Raw genomic sequence first — 11,432 nt, 5'->3', positions numbered from 1 at the left:
GATTTTGGTGTATGATCATCCCATAAAAAATTCAAATGATGTTAGCAAAGTGGTACAACACATTATTCACAAATGGTACGTCTCCCACATAGTTTATATGAAACTGTGTGAGAGATGTATCTAGTTGTGAGCTATGTATACTCCCACTTTATTAAAAGTGCTTAAAAATTATATGGAAGGCTTATGAACCCAAAATATGTTGTTGTGTCAATTTGTAGAATTTTCTAACCAAATTTAGTTGTGAGCTTATGAACCCAAAGTGCTCTTCAACATCTTGGGAGCCAAGTACATCACCATAGATGGCCTTGCACTGGTGTGCGCAAAGGTAACTGAATTTTGCCTACAAATTGTTGGTTTCGGCTTCTGCCTACTGCTGAATACTCTAATATGGATTTGACTATCTGCTTCGATGCAGGCTGGAGGGGTCCCTGATCCAGAGCTCGTTCACTACAACCCCAAGAATTTCTACTTCAGCAAGATGGCCTTCCCGTTCCGGGACTATGTCCCTCCTCTGTTTGGATTTCAGACCAAGAAAGAAACTGTAACTACTGACAAAGTGTGTTGTGTTAGTTACTTAGCCCGTTTTTGGTATCTTCAGTGACAATTTATGACATATAAGTACTTATGCATGATTCAATTCGGCTCAAAACAAAATAGACACTAAAATAGCTTAAAAACCAAATATGGCACAATTGATTCGTCCCAAATTTTGTTCACATATTGGAACTGTATTAATCTGTTCGTGTTGATCAGTGTTGCCGTTTTACAGTAACTTATCTGATTTGTTACTTTAATTCAGTAAATCCAAACTTTTGGTTCAAAATTAGGTTTGGTGACTTTCTATAGCAACCTGCTCAGATCCTCCTGTTATAAAAGCTTCTGGTCCACAAGTACTAATTTTCTAGGATAAATCCTGATGTGTTATAGCAAGCAATGATCACTTTAAATTAGCTTTGGCTTTCAAATCCATATGATTTATCATTATTACTCTTTTATGGATAAATACATAGTTGGTAGTCATATTCAAATGTAGGAATAGTATCGAGCAGCAAGATAGGTAGACAGATAGCTACTGCAGATGCTTACTTTTCTTTGTTTCCATGTCACAGTAAGGACAGTTTATATTTTTTCTAGAATAAAACTAGTTACATAATTTTTCCACTGGTTTTAACTTATAGGTGCATGGATATGTCTAGAATAAGGTAATAAGATTTATTTTTTCTTGTTTATGAAAATATAATAACATCTTACAATATTAATATAAGATTGTCACTTATTATTTTTGAGTGGAAAAATCTTTCACTTATTATATTTTTCTAGTTGCATAATTTCTGTTCGTTTCACAAGCTGATCTGTTGCTGGACACTAATTAAACACCAATGATGGCTTACGTGCAGTTTTCTTATTTAGTTATTTGTAGGTTAGAAGATGCACCCACTGTACAGTTGAGCTCGTTGCAACCCATCTGTGTTGTGGAACTACAGCTGAAATTTTCTGCATGGGTGATTTGATCTATTTTTATAGCAGAAGCTGCCTACTACTAATTGGTGGCATTCTGTATGTTTTATGGACGATTGTGTCATTCTGTATGGATGTGAGACACTGAGACATTCTGTATGGCTGGTACATGTATGTTACATGTTGTACAAAGTATTATGTTTGGAGGACCCATTCTGTTGGAATGTCTAATTATTATGATGATTTAATGTAATTGGTAATGTGATTTATTATTTGCGTCGTCTTTGTGCTGCATGCGCCGAGCTCTCCGTTTAAGGGCTTAACGACTATACAACTCCCTTTGGAGTCTCTGAACAGTTGCACGTAAATGGCCTGTCATCGAAGGGTTGACTACTTTTGTCGGTTCACAATCATCACGGGCATGTCGGCGGGCTGAATTTAACATTGAAGAGCAGGCCGGAGTTCTTGAAAACGCGAGAACCCAGTCACACGGTCTTCTCTCTGCAATGTCCTCAGAAAACTGAACTTCAGAGCTGTGAAAACTTGTAGCAGCAACAGATTTAGCTGGGGTTCCACCAGTGAGACCAGGCCCTTTTTATTATTGAAGCTAATGAAATTTGACTCCCAGACTCAAACTTTGCTTGAAACGAAGCCCAGCCATCAGTTTGGAATGTTAGATGAGCGTTGATCAGGGTTGCAACAAAAAGTGGCTATGTTTCGGGCCAAAGAACCATTGTATAAGGTACTAATTCTGAGAACTAGACAGAGTTGGTTTTCACATCAAATGTCCCCAATCTTTGTTAATTTCAACCGTTGAAATTCAACAAATTCAGATCAGACTTCACATCAAATGTCCCCAATCTTTGTTAATTTCAACCGTTGAAATTCAACAAATTCAGATCAGACTGAAACTCCTCGTTTAGAGTTTGTAACAACTAACAACACCCGTCTAGTACTGTAGATCAGGTATCAAGGCATCAGGCTGTCAGCAAACAGCAGTGCAGTATGCCAGTAAATCGTAGGCACAAAAATCAGAAATGCAACATGCCACTAAAATTTGGACACTCACACACGGAAACAGACAGACACAAACACATATACACAAAGACTAGTCATCTTGGCGATCTGGTGAGCTATCAGCTTACGGTTACAGCTCTGTAGTAGTAGAGACATCGATCATCATACCGCTGCTGATTATCATCATCCCCTTGATTTTTGTGCCGACATGATCCGTCAAGCCTTTCTATGTGCCAGCACCCCTACTATGCTGAGACCGTCTACCTGGATTCAACGACGTCCTTTCTTTCTTTGATGGGCTTGCCAATTGCACCGGCGAGAAGCTAGGTGTGGCATATGCCGTCATGAATGTTGTGCCAGAGCCTAGCACTGGGAAGGATGGAACAGCAGTCTTGCTGCAAGCAATCTTGCAGTCTGCATCACCTGTTGCTGTGAAATGTTTAGCTCATCGATGTTCAACAGATCGTCGATGCGGGTGACAATATTTGAAGCCAAACTTTCTAACACCCTCGCATAGCTCTCCAGGATTGATTTGCCCACATCCTGAAAAATGCTCACCAGCAGGAGCGGCATCAGTTATTGACCTGTAATTTGGTAATGGCTAGAATATTCGGAGAAACAGATAGAGATAGAAACCTTGTTGTACTGAATTTTGCTCATATCCAGGCTTGTCTGTGTCAACCCAGGAAACCTTTGCTTCAAGCATATTAGCAGGAAACCTTTGCTTCAAGCACAGTAGAAAAGGTGGACATCCTCTGGTTAGAGGTTTGAGAGATGGGAGTAAACATAAATCTGGTAGAAGGTGAAAGGATCAAGATGCCCAAGAGGAGATGAATTGGGCTAATTCTAAATTTCTTTGCAATAATTAAGTTCTATGGTTAGCCCAATTAACCCCTTGTACCTAAAAAGTGTTTCTAGTTGTTCTACCACACAAAGACTTGCAACCTAAGTTCCAATTCTACTCTAGCATGTCAATTCTATGAATGTAACAACAAGAATTGAATTGATCAATGTAAATGCTCAAAGTAGTTACTCAAAGTAAATGCTCAAAGTAAATAGAGAAGGAGGAACGCGGCGATGTTTTGCCGAGGTATCGGAGAGTTGCCACTCTCCACTAGTCCTCGTTGGAGCACCCGCGCAAGGGTGTAGCTCCCCCTTGATCCGCGCAAGGATCAAGTGCTCTCTACGGGTTGATTCTTCGACACTCCGTCGCGGTGAATCACCCACAACCGCTCACAACTTGAGTTGGGTCATCCACAAGCTCTCCGGATGATCACCAAGCTCTCCAATCACCACCAAGCCGTCTAGGTGATAGCGATCACCAAGAGTAACAAGCACGAACTCTCACTTGACCACAACAAGCCTAGGGAGAAGGGTGGATGCACACTTTGCTACTCTTGGTCTTCACTAATGAGGGCTCCCTTTGGATTCTCAAATCTCAATCACCTCACTAGAACCTTGCTCTTCTTGGCACTCTCTAAGGTGTTTCTCAGCTGTTGGAATGAGCAAAAGTAACTCCACACATGAGTGGAGCTTCTATTTATAACATGGGCTAAAAAATGAACCGTTATGTGCCTCTGCGGGGTGACCGGACGCTTCGGTCAGTTCAACCCGCACACCAGTGTTTAAGTGTTGATCGGACGCTGGCAGGGTCCGATCACCACTGACCGGACGCGTCCGGTCGCAAAAATCCCTCACTAGAACCTTACTGGAGTCGACCGGACGCTGCCTCTCAGCGTTCGGTCACATGACCTCTCAGCGTCTGATCAAACCAGACGTAATCACCTTGGTCAAATCAACTGACCGGACCCTGAGCCAGCGTCCGGTCAGCATTTGACCCTCCATTCACTTCCAACTCTCGATCATATGTGAATGAAGTTTGCTCCATTAGATCTTAGGCATACGTAGGAGCTACCTAGCGCTAGTTTTAACAAGTGTGCACCACACCTAACTCACTAGACTCATCTAGGTCAAGCTACCTGTCCATACCCCCTTAATAGTATGGCCAAAAGAAAAACAAAGTCCTAAACTACTCTAAGTGTCTCTCCAACTCCAAACGACACTTAGAACTAGTCCATCCTTAACCTTGTCATCCATCCTTTGAAAACCGAAACAATTTCCATCGTAGGGGCATGACAACCATGATTGCCCAATCGATCTCCATTACCGTGACCTAACTTAATTGCCTCTGCAAAACACACGTTAGTCACAGTAATCTTACATTGTCATTAATCACTGAAACCCAATTAGGGGCCTAGATGCTTTCAATCTCTCTCTTTTTTGTGATTGATGACAATACAACCTCGAGTATGTGAAAGAGTTGAGATTTTTAACATGCTTGGATCATATAAGCTTTTAGCAATAAGAACAAAAGAGTTAGTCAAGCTTATATAACCCAAGCCATCATGATGTACTCAAATGATATGAAATAAGCATGAGTATAATTAAGAAAGGCTCATTTGCATTGGAGTAAAAACACAGAAGCAAAGGCAAATGAGCATAGCACAAGTGACATGACATATAAAAAATTCAAAGTAGAGAGCACACATGTCATATATCACGATCACGTAGATATCACTATCACATATATATAGTTCAATGCATGAAAACAAAACACACGATGAATGCATAATAGTGTATCACACATAAAAACTCCAAATGTAGTATAAAGGCTAATAATATAACTAAGCTCCCCCTAAATACGTTGCTCCCCCTAAAGCTAACATACTCAAACCCTCTCCCCATTTGGCGTCAAACACCAAAACCTAAGGGTTGGTCGGTGGGGCTGTAGCCGACGAGCCGTGCGCTGAAGTACGAGGAGCAAGCTAAAACTAGGTACCATCATCATCTGACCCTGAGCTCTGAGCTATGTGACCCTCTGAAGCTGGAAGCGTCGCTGAAGCGGTCTGTGTCTGAGCTAGGGCAGGTGCTGCTGGTATGTCTATCGTAGGATCTAAAGATGCGACAGAAGAAGGGAGCCTCTGAGTAGTCACGGCGACGGGAGATGCTGTAGACGGACCTGGGGCATGCATATGTGGCGGTGTAGGTATCCCTGTCAACTCGCTAAAAGATGCTCCAAGACTCCTGGAGACTGACGTGTCAGGCACAAATAGCGAGGATGACTGATCCGGTGTGAAGCCCATCTAAAATGGTGTGAACTGCGGGGCTACCACTGGTGAGGATAACCACTAGGACACCTGTACTGTGGGAGAAGCAAACTGAGCTGGAGGCTGTCCCTGACTCTGAAGCCCACTGGGCTGTACTGCTGGAGTCATCATAGTGGTAGCAGGCTGACCAATCTGGGGCGAAGGCTGTGGCTGTGGGGCCCCAATGGCTATCACTACATGCTGCATGAATCCCAAAAGCTGCTGCTACATGAGTAACTGCTACTGATGCATCTGCTGCTAGAGGACCTGCTACTGTCGCTGGAACTCGTCCTGACAAGCCTGAAACTGTGCAAAGTTGGCAGCGGTTTCCTGAGCCTGTCTAGCCTGATCCTGCTACATCCGCTCAAGGATAGCAATCAAGGCGGGGTTTGTCTGCGGTGTAGGTGGAGCGGAGATGGAACTGCCGGCCTCTGCATCATGTCTACGTGGAGGCATCTGAGGAATAGGCTGGTAGTCATCATCTGAGCTATCACTAGGCTCGCTCACCTCCTGCTATGCCTCAAGCTGCTCCTCCTCAGTAGCTGCTATGCCTCTAATAATCTCATCCTGCTGAGCTGCTGACTCTAGTATATCTGGACGATGGCGAGGTTGACTGGGTGCCTATGGCATGCTATGCCTGATCCTCTATGCCATGTTATAAGCAGGAAACTCCATCGTAGCACCACTGTACTCTGCAATCATCTCTGGTGGCCTCACTGTGACTGCTCGATGGATAAGCTAGGTGATCCAGTGAGCATAGGGTAGCTGCCTATGACCCTTGAAACCCTCAGCTATCGTGTCCTCCATCTCAGATAGAAGATCCCAAACATCAAACACTGTCTGCTGCATCAGGGTGTTGAGAAGCCATAGCTGAATACGTGTCAGGCCCTCGTTGTATCCCATGCTGGGAAGCAGTGTTCTCCTCATAATAGCCTCTAGAACTTGAGCAGTCGGAGTAAGATCACTGGGGTTCCTACGTGAGCCCTCGCCAAAAGGCTCCTTAAAGCAGTGTCGCACAAGATCTGTAGGGGCACCAAACCACCATGAGGATGCCTGGGAGGCTCTGTCTGTCCATAGCAAACCTCATGAAGTCTGATAGGCTGCTCTTGAAGTCTGAGTATATCTCTGGCTCTGGTGCTCGTCATCCGATAGTCTCTGCCTCTAAATGCAAAGTGTATGAAGTTATGATGCGGGTCAATATAAAGAGAAGCATAGAACTGACGAACTCAAGATGGAACATATAATCCTGAACGTCCAATCAAATTTGTTAGCCCTGGCAGATATGCAAGGTAGGGGCATATATGCTCTCCAGCTGCTGCTACTATAGCCTCAATGCTGTAGACTCTCTGAGATCTGAAGACTGCTTCACTGTTCAGATATGCATTGTAGAAGTCTTCCTGGAGTGGGGTGTAGAACAACTCTAAAGCTCTCTCATCCCTCCTCGGTGGGAACCACACCTCAAAATCAACGAACCTCAGCTGCTGCACCTGCTTGGCCATGATGGCCCTTAAGTCAAGATGGGTCACTGGAGGCGGACCCTATGGTCTGGGCATTGGACGAGAACCTCTCCGCTATGTGGTACCCTCGGTGTGACTGGAGCACGGGTACGACCAAGCGCTGAAGCTGTGGCTATGGTGCCTGCTCTGTCTCCTTGGCCTGCTGTCCCTCCTGAGCCTACTCTATTGGCTCTACTGGCTAGGGCTGGTGCTGTGGCTCCTGCTAAGACTCCCCTGAGGCTGAGGCTCCTCAATAGCAAGACGACGTCCTGCCATCATCATTGTCCCTGGTGGACTACCATGAAGATCCTCAATTTGCCGAAGTCTAGCCTGCGCTCCTAGCGAGAGCTGGTCAGCAATAACAACTCCACTCCGGCGTCCTCCTGCCTTAGCACACTCTGCCGCCTCTACAACTGTGGTGTCTCTAGCTGTCTCTGCATCAGGGTACTTGCGCTTTTTTGATGCAATCTTCTTTGTCGACTTGCCTTTTGGATCTGTAGGCAAGCGAGGCAGACGCCTCAGATCCTCATCACTTGGACCACCACCGGCGTTCTTCACATGAGCCATCTGAAAAGATTAACTACTGCTGACTAGAACAACTGCCTCTGACAAGAATAACTATCGCTGACACTTCCGAGGCTTGGCCTCGATCCATACTCGTGAGCTTGGCTCTGAGTTGACTGACAACTACCACACGATCTCAACAGCACATACTCGCTGCATGATGGAATAGATAGGATATACAAATAAATACAATATATCTAATAGATGAGCAATCCTTGGAAGCAAGCAATTAGGTACGAAATTGAACGATGGGCTTGCTACCTGATGGACTGATGATCCAAAAAGAAAAGGAGCGACCCATGGGGAACCACCAACACAACTAGGGTTAGGATTCTGACTCGACGAAGATCGGCGATGCAATGAGAGTCGACAGTGAGGATTTGCAGTGGATTTGTCCTGGAGCTTTGGCAGTGACACTGATGTCGCTAGGGCGTGGAGTGCTTGGTGGCTCTAATGAGGCTAGAGCAGCGCGGGATGAGGAGACTAGAGCATGGCGGCGCTGGAGCTCTGGCAGGGAGTGCGGTGGCACGTGGGCACGGTGGCTGTGGTGGCGCATGGTCACGGTGACGCACGTCGTGGTGGAGCGCGGCGGTGCAGAGCAAGAGCACGGCGGGGCTCGGCTCGGGTGGCGCAGCAGGTGTGGGAGGTTGCGGCTGTGGCGCCTAGGGCAAAGGTGAGTTGTGGTGGCGATTCTGGCGGCTGGAGGTGGCAAAGTCGGCGTGGAGAATAGGTCAAACCCCGGTGCTTTGATTAAATAGGGTCGCCCCATCGTGACAGAGAGGGAAACGGAGATAAGAGAGCTGATGCCGCACGTTTTCTACCGACCGGTCGCTCCGGTGGTAGCGACCGGACGCTACCACCCAGCGTCTGGTCGATTCTAGTAAGGTCCAAAACCCCTGGAATCATGACCAGACGCTGAAAGGTCCTAATATGGCTAGAGGGGGGTGAATAGCCTATTTAAAAATCTACAAATCAACTAGAGCAATTTGATTAGTATGACAAATAGCGTAATGCAAACTTGCTCTAGCTCTACAAGGGTTGCAAGCCACCTATCCAACAATTCTAGTTGCAATGATTACTTAGGCACACAAACATGCTATGTAATTACTCACTAAGAGCTCTCAACCTTGCTACTCTAAAGAGCTCAACTAGATGAATATAAATAACAAAGCAATCTCTCAATTCTAATTACACTAAAGAGCTTGTGTCAACTAGTTTGCAAGAATGTAAATAAGTGAGTAGAGTGATTATACCGACGTGTAGGGGATGAACCAATCACAAGATGAATATATAGCCAATCACCAGGAGAATGCCAAAGACAAGAGACAATCGATTTTCTCCCGAGGTTCACGTGCTTGCCAACACGCTACATCCCCGTTGTGTCGACCAACACTTGGTGGTTCGGCGGCTAAGAGGTGTTTCACAAACCTCGTCCACACGATTGGACACCGCAAGAACCGACCCACAAGTGAGGTAACTCAATGACACGAGCAATTTACTAGAGTTACCTTTCGGCGCTCCGCCGGGGAAGGTACAACTCCCCTCACAATCACCGGAGACGGCCACGAACAATCACCAACTCGTGCTGATCCTCCACCGCTGCTCCAACCGTCGAGGTGGTGGCAACCACCAAGAGAAACAAGCGAAATCTGCAGCGTAACACGAATACCAAGTGCCTCTAGATGCAATCACTCAAGCAATGCACTTGGATTCTCTCCCAATCTCACAATGATGATGGATCAATGATGGAGATGAGTGAGAGGGCTTTGGCTAAGCTCACAAGGATGCTATGTCAATGAAAATGTGCAAGAGTTATCCTTTGAGCCGGCCATGGGGCTATAAATAGAGCCCCCATCAAATAGAGCCGTTGTACCCCTTCACTGGGCAAAACACGCTCTGACCGGACGCTCCGGTCATACCGACCGAACGCTGGCCCTCAGCGTCCGGTCACCCGATGGACGCCACGCGTCACCAGCTTCAAACGCTATTCGTCAGATTTCAACGGCTACGAAGTTGACCGGACGCTCCGGTCAAAACTGACCGGACGCTGAAGCCCCAGCGTCCGGTCGTTTCCAGTAAGCTCCCCGAGGCATGTTTTTTCGACCAGACACGTCCGGTCCACCTTGACCGGACGCAGACCAGCGTCCGGTGCTCAACCCTAGCGACTGTGCCATCTGACAGCTCGACCGGACGCAGCCCTTCAACGTCCGGTCGCTGAGTGACCCAGCGTCCGGTCAGTAGACCGACGCCAGCATCATTTCGACCAACTCCATTTCAACTCTAACTACTTCACCCTTACTCAAATGTGCCAACCACCAAGAATTTTGCATCCGGCGCAATAGAAAATAGACATTTCATTTTCCCAAAAGCGCCGAATGTGTTAGCCTTTCAAACACCTTGCAAACATGTGTTAGCCTTTTTTCACAAATATTTTCAAGGGTGTTAGCACTCCACTAGATCCTAAATGCATATGCAATGAGTTAGAGCATCTAGTGGCACTTTGATAACCGCATTCCGATACGAGTTTCACTCCTCTTAATAGTACGGCTATCTATCCTAAATGTGATCACACTCACTAAGTGTCTTGATCACTAAAACAAAATGGCTCCTACATTTTATACCTTTGCCTTGAGCCTTTTGTTTTTCTCTTTCTTCTTTTCCAAGTTCAAGCATTTGATCATCACCATGCTATCACCATTGTCATGATCTTCGTCATTGCTTCATCACTTGGAGTAGTGCTACCTATCTCATAATCACTTTGATAAACTAGGTTAGCACTTAGGGTTTCATCAATTAACCAAAACCAAACTAGAGCTTTCAGACGCGTTCGGTGAACACCGACCGGACGCAGCCAGAGTCCGGTCACCTAGCCTTGATGCCTTCATGATCGAACAGACGCTGAAGCACCTCCTGACCGAACGCTGGGAAAAACACTGTTTCAGCGTCTGGTCACTCCTTCGTAGCAAGTTCACCTCCTGTGAACTGACCGGACGCTGGACACTAGAGTCCGGTGCAGCATCCGGTCACTCTTTTTCCAGCAAGTCTTCAATGTCCTTCGTGCTGCCTGTTCCCAATCAAGTCCCAACTCAAATAAGATCCAAATAAACACCAATTGGGACTGATGTGAGTGACCTCTCTCAAACCCTCATATTTTTTAAAATATTTTGCCTTAGGCTATAATTCTTTTTAAGAAAATAGGCAATAAGAGAGCAATTTAAGATAAACGACAAAACAACATTCATGCATATGCAATACTTGAATGTAAATCTAGTTGCTTGTCAAGTTTGATCCAAGGTTAAGCTTCTTCACTCGCTTTTCGGCGGTTATCTTAACCATGTTAGACAAGCCCTATATGCATTGCCACAAAATAAACATGTAGTATATTACAATGCAATGCAAGGGACAACACAAGCTCATCTTTTAGTAAAGTTGCTAAAATCAAGTACATTGAGCTCATTTCGCAAACGACAAAATATTGCCTCATCTAGCGGTTTAGTAAAGATACCCGCCAATTGATCCTCGGTTCTTACACCTTCTAGTGATATATCATTTTTAGCAATATGATCTCTAAGAAAGTGATGACGGATATCTATGTGCTTGGTGCGAGAGTGTTGAATCGGATTGTTTACAAGTCTTACCGCACTTTCATTGTCGCAGAAAAGAGATACTTTATCTAGAACTACACCATAGTCTAGCAAAGTTTGTTTCATGTATAATATTTGTGCACAACAAGCACCCGCGACAATGTATT

General features: G+C 45.5%; 1 long non-coding RNA gene across 1 annotated transcript; it reads left to right on the top strand.

The window, feature by feature from the left end:
- Nucleotides 1-260: 260 nt before the first annotated feature.
- Nucleotides 261-632, top strand: LOC136529144 (uncharacterized). Its single transcript, XR_010777214.1, has 2 exons — nt 261-325; nt 416-632. It is a non-coding gene; the product is annotated as an uncharacterized lncRNA (long non-coding RNA).
- Nucleotides 633-11,432: the final 10,800 nt, after the last annotated feature.

This window comes from Miscanthus floridulus, chromosome 19 (assembly GCF_019320115.1).
Source record: "Miscanthus floridulus cultivar M001 chromosome 19, ASM1932011v1, whole genome shotgun sequence".
Lineage (NCBI taxonomy): Eukaryota > Viridiplantae > Streptophyta > Magnoliopsida > Poales > Poaceae > Miscanthus > Miscanthus floridulus.
This window is presented reverse-complemented; position numbering and strand designations above follow the sequence as displayed.